Source organism: Ictidomys tridecemlineatus, chromosome 1 (genome assembly GCF_052094955.1).
Source record: "Ictidomys tridecemlineatus isolate mIctTri1 chromosome 1, mIctTri1.hap1, whole genome shotgun sequence".
NCBI lineage: Eukaryota > Metazoa > Chordata > Mammalia > Rodentia > Sciuridae > Ictidomys > Ictidomys tridecemlineatus.
Window position 1 is genome coordinate 188,563,695 of NC_135477.1, and position 17,105 is coordinate 188,580,799.

General features: G+C 48.2%; 1 pseudogene across 1 annotated transcript; it reads right to left on the reverse strand.

The window, feature by feature from the left end:
- Nucleotides 1–261: 261 nt before the first annotated feature.
- On the reverse strand, nt 262–15,214 carry LOC144366683 (E3 ubiquitin-protein ligase TRIM58-like; annotated as a pseudogene). Its single transcript, XR_013425787.1, has 6 exons — nt 14,642–15,214; nt 12,332–12,427; nt 8,966–9,196; nt 6,965–6,987; nt 6,771–6,871; nt 262–1,112 (listed from the first exon to the last, which is right to left on the reverse strand). The product of XR_013425787.1 is annotated as an E3 ubiquitin-protein ligase TRIM58-like (transcript).
- Nucleotides 15,215–17,105: the final 1,891 nt, after the last annotated feature.

The following is a 17,105-nucleotide window of genomic DNA, read 5'->3' on the forward strand; positions in this document are numbered from 1 at the left end:
CAAGTGAAGACTGTGACTGGAAACACACACGTGTGAAGGATGGTTTTGACTATGTCGATGTAAAAGGAAATGAAACTTTAAATAACCAGAGGTATCCAGGGAAAAAAGGGGGGGAAGGGCAAGGAATGAGGCAGAGGAGGAGGAAGGTGAGGGAGGGTCCAGGAGGGAGCAGCCTCAGCCTGCTGGGGCCCCCTTCAGGGTTTCCATCTCTCAGTCTCAAGATTCAGCATCAGGATGGGAAGATACTGAAGAGAACGGAAATTATAAGGACTATACAGAACTCTTTAATACGAGACTATTGATTTGAAAGAAAAGCCATCGAGTAAGTGGGGGGCCATTCGGGAAAAGTTTGAGGAGACCCTCCAGGTCCAACGTTCCCGCATACACAGCATGGATTTCAAGGAACCTCCCCAGGCCCGAGTAAGAGGCTGCCCTGAGCTGGGCACTTGGTGAAGCTGTATGTCCGTCCTCCGCCGCTCTCCAGGGCCCTTGGATAGGTTGCAGGAGGACCCTGAGCACAGCACTTCAGGACTGAAGGTCGCCCACGAGAGGAGGGTCAGGGTGGCCCCCGGACGCCAAGGTCCCTGTCTTCACTTCTGCCATCGGTGGCAAGATAAGCAGCGCCTCGTCGCAGACGAAGAAGTAGGGCCGGAGGACACCCGATGACACCTGGCTGAAGCTGTAGATGTAGGACCCGTCCGTGACGTTGTAGAAGGACACCTCGCCGGCCTCCTAGTCCAGGAAGACCCCGATGCGGCGCGGCCTGTCTAGCTGCAGCAGGGGCGCGGACAGGGAGGCCAGCACCATGTACTCGCAGCCGAGCAGCAGCCACAGGGCCCAGATGCCGTTCTCCGGGGGCGGCGTGGCTTCCCCCTTCCTCTAAACCGAGTCCTGGCAGACGCCCAGGCCCCACTCTGCCCGCACTCCCACCACCACCTCCCAGTAGTGTCTCCCTGATGAGAAGCTCTGCAAGCCCAGGATGCAGGGCCAGGTGTCGAATCGCTCGGGGTTGCGGGGCACGTCCCTCCACAGCTCCCCGTCTTGCACGCTGTGCAGGTCGGCCATCAGCAGGAGACTGGGGTGCGCCGTAGAGGGGTCCAGCTTCACGTCCACTGCAGAGAGAGTGATGGGACACGTGAATGCACGGGAAAGACTAGATGCCCTGGGGGTGAGCGTCCGCAACGCCCTCTCTCAGACTGCCCCAAGAAATAGGCCTTTCTCCAGGGTCTGAGCACATCTTTGATCTGCTGGGGCGCCCAGGGCAGCCTTAACCAGGCCATTAGGACAGCAGCGCTGTCAGCTTGCTGGGAAGCCAAACACCCAGTCGAAGGCAACTTTGCATTTGCACCCAGAGCTCTTGGGTGCACTTAGGATCATCTGTGCTTGGCATGAAATTTATAAACTGTTTTTCTCAAAACCTATAGGATAATTTCATTAATATGAAATCTACTACTTTCAAAATGGTGTGACTGTGGTGGGGGAATTGTACACTAGATGCCCTGACTCCACACCCTGGTGTTATTACCATCATGATTATATGACATTCTAGGACAACAAAGGCTATCTGGGAGGGTCTGATCTAATCCCACAAGCTCTTTAAAACTAGAAAGTCCTCTAGCTATCAAGATGGTGGCAGAAGAGAGTCTTAGACTTGGCTCTGATACAGCCTTTCCAGGGTGGAAGGTGGGAAGGGTCACGAGGGGAAGGTGAGAGCACTCTGAAGCAGACTGGCCCCAAATGATGGCTTGAAGGAAAAACAAGGACCGTGGCCTTGCAGCTGCAGGGAACTCCAGCTGGAAAGTCCTTCTCCAGACTCCTCAGAGAGGCTCAGTCCCTTGGTTTTGGCCTTCAGAGACCCTAACCCAAGCAAGGGAGCCAGCTACTCCCACCTGCAAGTCTGATCTTTGGACCTGTGAGCTTACTAGTGGATGTGGTCTAAAGTGGCTATTTGTAGTGATTGATTCCACAACAGGAGGACCATCTAACATGTGCTGTGGAGTCCCAGCAAGACTGATGCAGGATTGATTCACATACATAGTAGGCAAACGCATCTACATCAAACCAGAGTATTTCCTTAAAAGCACTCAAAGGTAGTAAATTCATTAATAGACCTTAAGGCCATGGCAAAAACAGTTACTACTCGTACTAGTCCAATTCATCTTCAAGCCACACGTCATGAACTTCTATGGATATCTAAACCTGACTGGCCACATCACTAGGCTCTGTGTGTTCATTACCTATGTTAAATCAGGAAGCCACCTTCTTCTTAATTTTTTTTTTTTTGTATCAGGGCTTGAACTCAGGGCACTCAACCGCTCAGTCACATCCCCAGTCCTATTTTGTATTTTATTTAGAGACAGGGTCTCACTGAGTTGCTTAGCACCTTGCCTTTGCTGAAGCTGGCTTTGAACTCATGATCCTCCTGCCTCAGCCTCCCCAGCTGCTGGGATTACAGGCATGTGCCACCAAACCCGGCTAGGAAGCCATCCTTAATGTGGTTACTACCACCTCACAATATTGATGAGGAGATTCAAAGACTGTACCTGATTTCCCAACTCCACAGAAAGCAAATACCAGCCTGGAATGTGGCTGGGGGTGGGGGGGACTGCGGGGCTCATTTAACATGCACAATGCTCAGCTCCATTGTTAGCCAAAGAAATCTGTGAAAGAGCTTTGGTTAGTTCTCTCTGTTCCTTTCTCCTAAACCCAGCTGTCAAGGGTAATACCTTCCCAGTGGCCACCAAGGTGGTGAAGGGACATCTGTGACAGTTGGCACCATGAGGACCTGACTGTCCCGGAGAGACTCCTGCTCTTTTCCAGACTCACCAGCACCCATGCTTCCCTCCATCTTGGTCTCCCATCTCCTCCGTCACTGCCCCAGGTCAAAGCCGCAGTGCCAAGTTGGGGACTTCTTTCTCAGCCCATGCCCTGTGGTTGTAGGTTGGCTCACTCAACTCTCCAGTCAACTCCAGTCCTCTGCTACTGACTGCAGTGCATGTTGCCAGCCTGGCCTCTCCCCTGAAGGTCCTTATTGTGAACTCATCTGCCTCCCTGGCCAGTTTTGGATGCTAAGTATCTGCCAAAGTGCCCCCAAACCAGTCGCCCTTCTTGGGCCTTGCCTGCAGCATGGCCATCAGCACAACCAGCCATTTTGTGTGGCAGTTCTTGGGGTCCAAGACCATGTGTCCTCCTCACTCTCCTCTCACCACAAAACACACCTCATCCAGGAGCAGATCTGGCAGCTCCGCCTCCATGGTTGGCCAAGGATGTGGCCATCTGGCACCTTTCATACCAACACTGGGGGTCACCTACAATCAACTGTCAATGAACAGTGACACCAGCTGCTGTCTTGGCATCTTTAATTCATCACAATAAAGCACCCGGATGATGTGCACACAAGGCCAGTCCTGCCCAGGGACACCCTGTGCTCTCCCACTGAGTGCTGCTCACAGAAGCAAGCCCACCTCCCTAGCCCTGCTGCCTTGTCCTCCTTGCCCTCCCCCTGGGCTGCCCTCACCATCCTGTCCTCACAGTCCCAGCACACCTGCCGCACTTCCTGCTGCCCGACACTCTGCTCCTCTCCCCGTCACGCAGATTTTTCTTTCTATTATTATAATTATTAACATGCATCAAATCACACTCTCCAGATAGGACACCCAAAGCACAAGAGTTAACATCTAGAATCAACAAATGGGACTTACTCAAACTAAAAAGTTTTTTCTCAGCAAAAGAAACAATAAGAGAGGTAAATAGGGAGCCTACATCATGGGAACAAATCTTTACTCCTCACACTTCAGATAGAGCCCTAATATCCAGAGTATATAAAGAACTCAGAAAATTAGACAATAAGATAACAAATAATCCCATCAACAAATGGGCCAAGGACTTGAACAGACACTTCTCAGAGGAGGACATACAATCAATCAACAAGTACATGAAAAAATGCTCACCATCTCTAGCAGTCAGAGAAATGCAAATCAAAACCACCCTAAGATACCATCTCACTCCAGTAAGATTGGCAGCCATTACGAAGTCAAACAACAATAAGTGCTGGCGAGGATGTGGGGAAAAGGGTACACTTGTACATTGTTGGTGGGACTGCAAATTGGTGCAGCCAATTTGGAAAGCAGTATGGAGATGGAGATGTCTTGGAAAGCTGGGAATGGAACCACCATTTGACCCAGCTATCCCCCTTCTCGATCTATTCCCTAAAGACCTAAAAAGAGCATGCTACAGGGACACTGCTACATCGATGTTCATAGCAGCACAATTCACAATAGCAAGACTGTGGAACCAACCTAGATGCCCTTCAATAGACGAATGGATAAAAAAAATATGGCATTTATACACAATGGAGTATTACTCTGCATTAAGAAATGACAAAATCATAGAATTTGGAGGGAAATGGATGGCATTAGAGCAGATTATGCTAAGCGAAGCTAGCCAAGCCCTAAAAAACAAATGCCAAATGTCTTCTTTGATATAAGGAGAGTAATTAAGAACAGACTAGGGAAGAAGAGCACGAGAAGAAGACCATCATTAAACAGGGTTGAGAGGTGGGAGGGAAAGGGAGAGAGAAGGGAAATTGCATGGAAATGGAATGAGACCCTCAGGGTTATACAATATTACATATAAGAGGAAGTGAGGGGAAAGGGAAAAATAATACAAGGGGGAGGAATGAATTACAGTAGTGGGGGTAGAGAGAGAAGAGGGGAGGGGAGGGGAGGGGGGATAGTAGAGGATAGGAAAGGCAGCAGAATACAACAGACACTAGGATGGCAATATGTAAATCAATGGAAGTGTAACTGATGTGATTCTGCAAGCTGTATACGGGGTAAAATGGGAGTTCATAACCCACTTGAATCAAAATGTGAAATATGATATATCAAGAACTATGTAATGGAGGGGTAAGACAAGATAATACAAATGGAAGAAATGATTTACAGTAGAAGGGGTAGAGAGAGAAAAGGGGAGGGGAGGGGAGGGGAGGGGGGATAGTAGAGAATAGGACTGACAGCAGAATACATCAGACACTAGAATGGCAATATGTCAATCAATGGAAGGGTAACTGATGTGATACAGCAATCTGTATACGGGGTAAAGTTGGGAGTTCATAACCCGCTTGAATCAAACTGTGAAATATGATGTATTAAGAATTGTGTAAGGTTTTGAACGACCAACAATAAAAAAAAAAAAATCACACTCTCCAGAAGTCCGTGTCCTCTCCTCACAGCCGTGTGCCTGGGTAACTGAAGTCAGTATTTGCACCATGAATCACGGGTCATAGCACATTTGATTTGCTTTTGTTCCTCAATGATTCACTCACCTGGTAGAAAGGGCAGCATAAACTAGGCAGCAAAGGCTGGATTCATTCACTAACTATTTAATTCCGTAAAAAGGAAAAGCATAGGAGGTGACAGAGTCTGGGGGTGTGCTACGAAGGCCCTCATCAAGTCAAATGGCTAGTGTATGTTCACTTATCCACCAAACAGGGGGGTCACTGGGCGCTACAACTGAGGTAGGTTTTCTCATTACAGGACAAGACTGTCCCTGGGAAGCCACAGTTTGTATTATGTGGCACAAAGTAGATTTTAAAAGGAAATAGTAAAAATATTGAATTGTCACCATTTTAAAGAACAACATGATTGGGTGAACAAAGCCATTTCGTGCAGACCCTCTGGGTGTCCCTGACTGGCATCCGCACGGATTGTGCACAAATGTCCCCTCCCCCTTCCTGCAGGCAGGTGCACTGCTCCACCCCTTCACAGCCTGACACTGAAATCCTCAGGAAGGCCAAGGGCAGTGCATGAGTCATGGTGAGAGAGTGCAGTGTATTTTTGGTCTGTGTCCCAGGTCCTGACACACCAGTTCCCAAAAGTCCTGAGACAAGGGACTCTTTTGCATGCTAGTGAGATGGCTGGTGCTTGGTGGCCTAGATGACCTCAGGATGGGGACTAGTTTCCAGAGAATCCCCTTGAGATTAAAGGGATAGAACCTTCAGTCCAACATCCCCCTATCTCTGGGAGGAGAGTGGGGGCTGAAGCTCCAGGGGCCAGCAGTGGCCAGTGGTGTCATTGGTCATGCCTGCTGAATGAAGCCTTCATAAACCCAAAGACGGAGCTTGCCAGTGGCTGCACACAAGGAGATCCTGCAGGGAGCACCCAGAGAGGGCGTGTTGCCCCTCCCCACACCAACCCTGTTGGTTTCCTCCACCCGGCTGCTGGTCCCCATCCTCTGCAACACCCTGTATAATAACTGACCAAGTGTGAGTAGGGACTGAGTTCTGGGGGCTGTTCTAGCAAACAAACTGCGCTCATAGAGCGGGTCCCAGGAAAGCTGCTTTGCAGTTGGCTGGTCAGAGGCACAAGCCACAGCCTGCTTGTTCCTTGCTCCTGAAGCAGGGCACAGCCTTGTGGGACCAGGTGCTCAACCTGTGGGATTCAATGATGTCTGCAGGTGGACAGTGTCAGAATAGAGTGAGTGGGAGCCAGCAAGGCAACCCCGGAGAACTGACGGACTCCTCGAGGGAGACACCCACATGTTCTGCTGGGCAGGACTGATGCACTGTGCCCCAGGAAGGAGCTGGAGGTCTGCCAGGCTGGACCCCAGGTGAGAGGCCGCGACACCCTGAGAGCACACTCGCACAGTGAGTCTCAGAGACCTGAGACTCTGCTGTGGCTACTCTGCTGTGGCCACAGGCCAGGGCAGTAAGGGCAGCAGTAAGCCCCACACTCCCAGCATCAGTTCCCAGGCTCCAGGGCTCCACCCACCTTGGAATCTCCTCAACATTTCCTGCATGCCAGGGATGCGACATGGGGTCTTCAGCTCCATGGGGATGGTCTCTGGTTCCAGCGGCATGACAGCCTTACTTCTGAGAAGAGCAGAGAACCCAGAAATGTCAGCATGGCCACACCAGCCCTCTCCACCTCCTCCTCTCCCTCACTGGAGGGGAAAGTACATTTACCGGCTCAGGGCTCCTTGCACACCCTGGAAGTAAGAGACACAAGCAGGTGTAAGTGCTCCCACAGTTGACTGGGGACACACCACAAAAATGTCTTTAGAATGTACTGGAAATAATTAACAAGCAACATAAGACTGTAGATGACAGTGAATCTCTGTTAACTAAAGGCAAAAAAAAGGCTATAATTGAATTCTCACATGACTCTCAAATTTAAAAATCAGGCATATAATTAGAAAAGAGTCAGACTACACAAAGTTTATATTAATTCCCATGAAACCTATCCATGAACTATGGATTGTCAACTGATAGTTCTGGTTGTTGGGCTATTTTAACAGTTACATTCTGTACTTTATACAGATGCAATTAGGGTAAAAATCCTACATGTTTTCAGAATTTACTTGAGGAACAGATATAAGTATGGCATAGATCCTGGGACTGGGCATATCGCTCATGGTCGAGGGCTTGCCTGACTTACAGGGCCCTGTGTTCTGTCCCAGTACTCCAGAAAAGGTCATCCTCAAATTCGAATTTTCTGAACCAACAGACAAAGCTACTAACTGTCTAAGGAGATAAGAAAGGAAGTCACTACTATCCAGCAACAGTGTATCTCAAAGCGGGTAACAAAAAGGTCACCTCCAACACACTTGTCTTCTTCCCTAAAAGTGGTCAACAGTCGGACAAATTTCAACAAGGCATGAATGCAGGGAAACCATTTGCCTTGTCCTTTATGGACATGATCGGCCTGGGTCTTGGCCAGTGGGGTAAAATGAAGATCATTGGTATCAGAGAAGAAAGAGAGAGGACACAGACAAAAATTATGTAAGAGTATATTCTTACTATGATTTGTACTATAAATCATTTTAACATTTATATGGTGCAAAGAAATACTCATTTTAAATGAGATTTATCTGAGATAATGCAGTGAATATTATTTTTGAAAATGCCAACGTTCCTGTGCTTACTTGCCACCTATACTTGAAAAATTAATTTCTTTCTGGCTCTCTGTTTACTCATTAGGAAATGAGCACAGCCATGACATTGGTAATGGGAATAAAGATAGTATGGGCATATTAAATAAAGTGCTTGGTAGATAAAAGCATTTCATGCAGTTACTTAGTGATTCCCCATCAGAGGCCACAATATTGACAACTGTGTTTGCAAATGTCCCAGGACAGTGACTGGATTTATGTGTCTGGAACTTGCAGTGTCCAGAGGCAAGTCAGTTGGGACACTGTGGGCCAGCTGCTCAGTGGGGATCTGCACTCTCTTTTAGGTTAGAATCCTCATCTGTCACTGGGGCAAGGTACAGAGAAAAGTAGCAGGTGAATGAATTTCTCTTGCAGGCGGCCCTGTGAACAATACCTGTGGGGTGGAATGGCCATGTCTGTGACCCCAGACCCTGGGGAGGCTGGGGCAGGAGGGAGTGGTTCAAGGCCAGCCTGAGCCTCTGAGTGAGACCCTGTCTCCTATTAAAACTTTAAAAAGGCTGCTCCGAAGTCCCAAAAGATTGAGAAATCTGCATGGGAGTCCATACACTCCCACCATGCCTGGCGTCCGTACACTCCCACCATACACTCCCCTTAAGACTTAACATGGGAATTTCAAGCTGGACTAGGTGAAGCACTGCTCATACTTCTGGCTATTTTCCATGAAATGGGCTGCCAGAGGCTTTGGGGGTTGAACATTCATGAAAATCAGCAATATCATCTTTGACAAAAGACGGTTTCTCAGCCAGAATGGCGTAGCTTATCCTTGCTCCAGCTGTTCACGATTCCATAAATAATTAATTTTAACTCATCACCTATTGAAGTTTTTGTCTTTTGCATGAGCTAAATGGTCCTCTGGGTGCCTCCTGACTCAGGGCCCAGTATTCAGTAGTAAGATGCCTTCTAAGGAAGTACTGCTGAGCTCTGTCCTAGAGAGCTGGGTGCCTTCGTGTCCCATGCCAAGGCTTGTCCCCATCCCCTCAGCCTCTGTAGGCCTGCCCTCCTGAGGCCACCTCACCTCCAGCAGCCCCAGAGCTGGGCGCTGGCACCTCTCCTCCAGCTCCTCTGCCAGCTCCTTGAGGGCCTTGCTGTGCTGGGCCAGCTGTTCCTTACTGTCCCAAAGTCTCTGCAGGGTGGCTCTCTCCTCCTCCTCCAGCCTCCGCAGCTGCAGCTGCTCTTCAAGGGCCAGAAAGCCTTGGTGCTTCTCAAACTCCAACCCGAAGCGCTGCCGCTGCATCTCCACCTTCTCCTGGAGCAACAGGAGACCCCATCAGGCTGGGGCAAGGTGTGCGGGGCCTGCCTCAAGTGTGGGACAGGCAGCCAGAGAAGGGACTTCCCGCATCATCCCAAACCCACTCCCCTCACTCTGCACCTCTGGGGAGGACCTCAGAAACCAGAGGCCAGGAACAGGAGAGGTGGCCGGTGGGGTTTTCAAGCTCAGAGTCTGGGAAGACTGTGGCTGTGGGCCCCCTTCTGCTGCAGGGCCAGAGGCAAGGCCTTCGACATGGGTTTCAATATCACGAGTCAAATGCAGCAGAAAGAGATGCGTGGGGGATCATCTGGGCACCTCTGAGAGCCTGTGTGGCCCCACAGCAGAGGGCTGGCTCTGCTGCTGGGTGGGTGGCCAGGAAGAGCAGAAGGCCTGGGCTGTGAGGGACAACGTGACAGGAGAACACACAGATGTTCTCTTGTCCCAGGAGAAGCAAGAAACCAGCACAAGGCTGTGTCCTCTGCAGAATCCAGAAGAACTAACTGCCACGCAGTCCACTCACTCCTGGCTAATACACCAGCCCCTACCCAAATCTCCCTGGTGCTGAGGACAGAACCCCTGGCTTCACTCAGGCTGGGCAAGCTCTGCCCCTGAGGCACACCTGGCCCTCACACATTGGTGTCTGACTGAACCTAAGGATCACACTGTGTGCAGGGGATCGCATCTAAATGTTATTCTCTTGAAATTAGTAGCTAGAAACCCAGCTTTAAACTGAGCATGAGCGGCAAGTCACCCTCCCAAAGCATCTGCACCTTGGGTTGTCCGTTTTGTTTTTAAACCTGATAGTTTCTTGATTTAATTGAAAGGCATAAATTATCATCAAAATTATTATAAAAGACATATATATATATTTGTAATCCAAATAATAGTTCTCCCCAAATGTCTGGAGGTACTTTGGATCGCCCCTCTAGGGGAGGTACCACCTGCTGCCGCCATCCACCACAGAGGCTGAGTGCTGTTGAGCGACAGCCTGAGGGGGCAATGCCTGCCCCCCCCCACACACACACACACAAGGAACTGAGGGCCCCACTGGCCACAGCGCCAAGGTCTCCCACTTCCTTCTTCCCATTTTCCATTCCTACCTCCTTTACTGTTTTCTAAATCACTAATTCATACACTCTTGGCCTCCTCCTCAGGGACACTGACTCTGCATTCCACATTCTGCTTCCTGAGAGGCATGGCTCATAGAAATGCATACTGTCTCCCAGGGTAGGCTGCTGGAGAGAGGGCTGAGCACTGCCACAGGGAGAGGAGTCCAGGGGTGCACAAGGGATGACGGGGTGGAGGGGCAGCGGCAGCCCAGCTTCCTTCATGTCACCCTCTTGAGTGCCACCTTGGGTTGTCCATTTTGTTTTTAAACCTGATAATTTCTTGTTTTTCTCCTACATTTCATTTACACACAGTGGCTGTGAACCTGGGCCAAAATGCCCTCCTCTCCAGTTCCACAGCTGGGGATGCTTTGGGTCACCACACTTGATGCTGCCATTCATGGCAGAGGCTGGAATGTTGCTTGGCTCCTTCTGGATGTGAAGAAAAAAGAAGTGCTGCTGCAGAACTTAGAGCTCCTTTCCATCAAGCCTGTTCCTGATGGTTCTGTCTCGTGTGAACATGAATGACCAAGAAGTTCAGGCATGGCTACTTGCCTCTGAACGAGATATCTTAGCATCACTTCTATGTTATGACATGCGTTGGAGGTTTTAAAATGTGGGAATTCAGATCTTGCACTTGGGCTCCTGATTTCATAAATCTGTGGTCAGGCCAATATTTTAAAAAATTAAATATTATTAGCTTTAAATAATAAAGATTGTGGATCAGTGCTTAACTTTACCTGTAGTAGACATAGCAATAGGAGAAGATAAGACTTATTTCATAAGAAAAATGTTAGCAAAAATGGTCCTTACGAATCAGGTACAGTATTGCACTGTAATTCCAGTGACTCACTGAGGCTGGAGGATCACAAGTTTAATGCCACCCTCTACAACTTAGTGGGACCTATCTCAAAGTAAAAAGTAAAAAGGACTTTGGATGTAGCTCAATGGCAGAGCACCTTGAGTTAAATGCCCAGCACAATAAATAATAAATAAATAAATAAATGTCCTTATGAAAATATCTATATGAAGATAGTATATCAAACTAAATTTTTTTAAAGAGAGAGAATTTTATATATATATATATATATATATATATTTTAGTTTTTGGTGGACACAATATCTTTATTTTATTTTTATGTAGTGCTCAGGATCAAACCCAGTGCCCCGAGCATGCCAGGTGAGCACGCTACCGCTTGAGCCACATTCCCAACCCAAACTATATTTTTGAGGAAAAAAATAATATAAAGAATGATTCTAGCAGGAAGAGGAATATTCTATAAAATATATCTGATCATGTTGTATACTGTGCTCTGTACATAATATACCCATCCACCCATGCACTATATGTGGTTCACAGCCTTGACACTTTGGCAGGTTTGACCTACAATTCACTGTTGGGGGGGTGCAGTTGCTGCTCTGGGCACTGTAGGGAGCCGAGCAACTTTCCAGCCTCTGCCATGAATGGCAGCAGCAAGCGTGGTGACCCAAAGCCTCTCTAGCTGTGGAAAGGAGAAGAGGGCTTAACTTTACCTATAATAGACATAGCAATAGGAGAAGATAAGGTTCACAGCCACTGTGTGTAAATAAAATGTAGGAGAAAAACAAGCGGGGAGGGACTGCAGAAAGAGGGGACCCTGGATGAATGACCCAAGGAGGCTGAAGGCTCCAATTCCCTCCCTGTATAGATGGACCCTGGGAACTGCACCACATCTGTCACCAAGCCTGTGGCATTCACTGTTTAACTGTCCGACAAATACAGTTTGACACTACAGTAGCAGGTGGTGGCACCCACCCCAGCAGTGAGTTTCACAGTAAGATCAAGAGAGTAAAGCTATTTATAATCTGGATAGGGTCTTGCCGACAAGGTTAAAACAAAAATAAACAATGTCATTTGGGGTCTGGGACAATTCAGGATGGCTATGAGATGTTTCTCTGGAGCGCCTAAGTAAATGGCAAGCTCGCTGGAGAATGGAGACTCAGGAAGAGGGTGGTGCCTACAGCTCCCAAGGCCCAAGCCCCCTACCTTCCACTGCACCGTCTTTCTCCCCATGTTGGCTTCCTGCATCAGGGCTTCCTCCATCTCCTTCCTCACCAGCTCTAGTGCCATCTGCAGCTTCACCTGTGTGAAGAAGAATGTGAGCACCTGCAGGATCAACTGGAAAACTCCCTAGAACGCAGGTGGACACCTTTACTGGTAACTCAGTTAATACCAGATGCAAAGATTCATCTAAAATCGTGCTCCTTGCACCATTACAATAGTAAAACTACAATGACTAAAATGTAAAAATGAGTAGCAAAACATTTTACATCAACAAGATAGGAAACTTAATGACAAGAAATAGAATTACAATGTCAAATAAGTACATTTTATAACAGTGCCAATTTTGAAAAAAAATGCTTATAATGAATATGTAAAAAAAATAGATGGAGGGAAATGAAGACATCATTAGGTAAAATGTCATCTATTGATACTAGGTTGAAGAGTGATACAATTTCTTATTAATTATGATGAGAAAAGTATTTGATATTAGTACTATAAGTAATGATATTTCACCAAAAATAAATCTTGTTGGTTAAAATATGTTAAATGAAGTCAGATGCAGTGGTGCATGTCCATAATCTCAGCAAGTTGGAGGGTGAGGCAGGAGGATCTCAAGTTCAAGGTCAGCCTCAGCAACTTGTGAAGACCCTATCTCAAAAAAAAAAAAAAAAAAAAAAAAGTCTGAGGATGTGGCTCAGTGGTAAAGCCCCAGGGTTCAATCCTTGGTGTCAATAAATAAATTAACAAATAAAATAAAATACTTTAGGTGAAAAACACAATATTCTGTACTTCTTAAAAGGAGTAAAAGAAATATATAAAAAAGCCTGCCAAATAATTAAACAAACAAAAACCCAGAAATTAGATCTCTGTTCAATGATAAGACCCTTCCAAGAAGCAAATGCATGCCTTTTTTTAAACTGGAAGCACCCCTAAAGACACATATAGAAATATGTTTTTAGTAGAAAATAATACAAATTCTACCTCCAAACTTATTCAATAAATCTTACATATATATCATTCACTTTAAAATATTATAATACTCTATATAAAGTACACATAAAGTAATGTTAGAATTCATGGTGGCATCAGAATAAAAAGAGGCATATGTTTGGTGTTTGCAAGGAATAGAGCCATTCTCACTTGTAAACAGAGGAAAGCTCTCTGGGACCAAAGACACTGAACAAAAGCAAGGAGGTGAAAGAAGAGCATGTTTGGGGACAAGAGTGACTAGACTAATTTTGCTGGGTCCCATGTTTGGCTTGGATAAGAGCAGAAGGAAGGGGCCTTCAGAACCTAGAAAGTCGTGATTGACAAGCCAAAGAGTTTGGATGGTACTTGTTTTTTTATCTAGTTGACTACTGAAAACAGAGAATGTCTTTAGCGATATCACAACAGCCATGTTCTGTATGGTACCTTGGGGATTTAGACAGGCAGGAGCATACTTGACTTTTCAGGTAGGCTAGAGAGCGCCTAGTACCTGTAATTTGCAGAGGATTACAGAAATCAAGAGGAAAAATCAAAATTTCCAAGATTGTCCAGATGAATGTTGACTGGTGAATACCCCAGTCCTTAACTTAAAACAAACAAATAGAATAAATAAATTAATGCTTTAAGAAAGCTGGTACTTGGAACTTATTCCAGTGTCACGGAGTGCTTTGGCTAACTGTGCCAGTAGATTAAAAAGACAGCTTTGACCTCTTCTGTGCTAGCAGCTGTTCCAGATGCCGGGACAGGCACATGTTTAGAGTACGTCCCAGGACCCAAGGGCACCTGTGGGAAGACACCTGGGCAGAGTTCCTCGGAGAGCTCTTGGGGTCAAGCACCTCCTCAGGGGAATGCTCAAGTCCTCCGTTCCCAGACCTTCGTGTGGAGTCCCCAGACCTTCGTGTGGAGTCGAGTGACTCCCTACTTCAGGGGACCCAGACAGTCCAGGCACGAGCAGACGCTATTCCTCAGCCAGAGGGTGGCCTTGGTGCCCATGTTAAGGGACCTAGAGAGACACCAGGCAAATGTCGCGCCCTAGGAATCCTGTCAGTGGAAGCGAGTACGACAGAGGTGCAAGGCTGTCACCGAGACTCACTGCACAGCCCGCAGGGTCGGGATCGGGAAGAAAAAGACCAGCTTGAAAGCCAGGGACGGAGGGTCCTGCGCTCGCTCGGCGAGTGGGTCCCGCGATGGCTAGCGGGAGCCGAGGCAGGACGACCCGGAGGGCCGAGCGCTCAGTGCCCCGGTGCCTTCCGCCTGACACGAGCGGCCCGCGGCCCAGCTCGGCACCCGGGCTCCCGCGCTCACCTGGTAGCTCCTGGCGGCCTCCCGCAGCGGCGCCTTGTGGTGACCCTGGTGCTCGGGCGTGGTGTCGCAGACCCAGCACAAGAGTGCCTGATCCTCCTCGCAGAAGCGGCTCAGGTCCTCGCCGTGCCGCGGGCACTGGCGCGCCCCCGCGGGCTCCGCGCCCATCCCGAGCTGCCGCACGCTGTCCACCAGGCTGGCCAGCTGCGGGTTGGGCCGAAAGTTCTCGGACCTGAAGGGGCTGCGGCACTGAGGACAGGCGTACACGTCGCCCTGCGAGCTGTCCGACTTTTCGCAGAACTCCGAGATGCACCGGAGGCAGAAGCTGTGGCCACTGTCCACGCTGATGGGGTCCTGCAGGAAATCCAGGCACACGGAGCACCAGGCCTCCTCCCGGAGCCACTCCCCGGGCGTCCCGGAGGCCATGGTACCGGCCTCGCCTGGCCGCGTGGCTGCCTCTGCCCCGCGGCGCCGGTTATCTCCTCTGTCGCCTGGAACCAAGAGAAGGGCTCATGGCCAGGATGGGTTATCGCTGCCTGGGGTTCAAGAGTCTTAATTAACCACTTCTGCTGATGATTTACCCCTCAGACACCGTCAACCTCAGGAGTGAAATTGATATTCAAGTAATCCTCACCTCCTAGGAAGCTGAGCTCTTTCTCTCTTCCTCACTCTTCCTTCCAGGGAACATTTTTATTTGAGTTCTTTGATGTAATGCAACATTTAAGTCATCTGAAAGGGAGACATTATGGAGATTTGACTACTTATCTCAAAAGTTCAAAAGTCCAAAGTTTAACAAAATTTTACAAAGTAAGGGCTGGGTTGTGGCTCAGAGGTATAGAGCTACCCTAGTATGCGGGAGGCACTGGGTTCAATTCTCGGCACCACATAAAATAAAATATATTGTGTCCACCTATAATTAAAAAAAATAAATATTTTTTAAAAAAACAAACAAAAAACCCCCAAAACAACAACAACAACAACAACAAAGTAACCTGAAGTGCATCGATGAAGGGGATTAGCTGATTGTAGCCAGGTTCTGTGGTCTTCACGATATTCCAGGTGAACTCAACGCGGTGGCACATATTTGCCTAAGGGTGAGCCCAGCTGAACCTTTCTCTCCAGGCCGTGCACCTTCCCAGTGGAGCAGGTACTAATGTTTCCAGGGTCAGGAGATTTGAAGAATAACTGAGCTCCTTCCTCTCCTTATTGCTGATCCACTCCATGGTCTTCCTATAGCAAAGTCATTATTTAAATATTTTTCTTTATATAGTATACTCATTTTTCTTAATCTTCTCTCCACCAACTTTAGTTTTTCTATCTTCTGTGAATTATCTAATGATAAAGAAATGAAACCATTGAAGAGGAGATACCTGAATAGATGCACATAATGATGATAGGTCTACAGCCCAGCAACAATTCTGAAGGTTTAACAAATATGGCATTGGGACTGAGGTTGTACAATGGTAGAGCGCATGCCTAGCACGTGGGAGGCACTGGGTTCCACCCTCAGCATCACATAAAAAATAAATATTTTAAAAAATGTGGCACCCATTTGCTGACAGCCAGTATGGACTGGTGTGTTATAATTGGGGCAACGCATACACTGGAAGTAAGAAAGAGGTAATCCAAGGTATTAGTTGGAAGGCACATTTCCCACCACCATCAGTGCATCTATGGGAGGGGGGAGACTGAGACAGGAGCAGGTAGGGGATTAACCAAAGACCTGCTTCCCCCAAGGGGAGGCAGAGTTGTAGGAGTACAGCGAGGTCTTTAATGTCATCTAGAAGGCTGGCAGGTCGGTGGGAATGTCTGTCATCTGAACAAAGTGTAATTTCACTATGGAGGAGTTTTAAGATGACAGTGGGTTGTGCTTCTGGCAAATCAGTCTGTCTGTGCATGTTTATGTTTATTGGTAGCCACGGAACCCTGGGCCTGAGGCATGAGGATGAGGAACAGAGCCAGGACCTCATCTCTAAAGCAGCCTTGAGGTCAACTGAGAGAGATGAGCACAGAGTCAGGCCAGTGTGTCATTACAAGTTATTACCTGGGAGAAATATCACCCACTGGTCCTGCAGGAATATAGCAGAGGACTCTACAGTGGCCTGCAGGGTCAAGACAGACCCTGCCAGGTCTGCTGATGTGTGGGAGCGAGTGAAGGTGCAGGTAGATCCCCCACCAGTGCACACAGCGGCTGTGGAGGAAGGCAGCTGGGGCACCAGGTGGCCAGAGGCGGCCAGCCAGGCTCATGCTGGGCCTGAGGAGTGGCAGCAAGATATGTTTGCAGGGAGTGGCTGGGCCAGATGACTCAGGCCCTGGCCTTCCTCCAAGGTTCATGCCTATGAGCCCAAATCCTGACCTGGGCTTTGGTAGTCACTGGGGTGTAAAGGACCCTGAGGTTGCCTGCCCAAAGGTAAGGTGGAGAGATGAAATGGATCGGCACTTCAGGTTCGAGCAGGACACTGAAGAT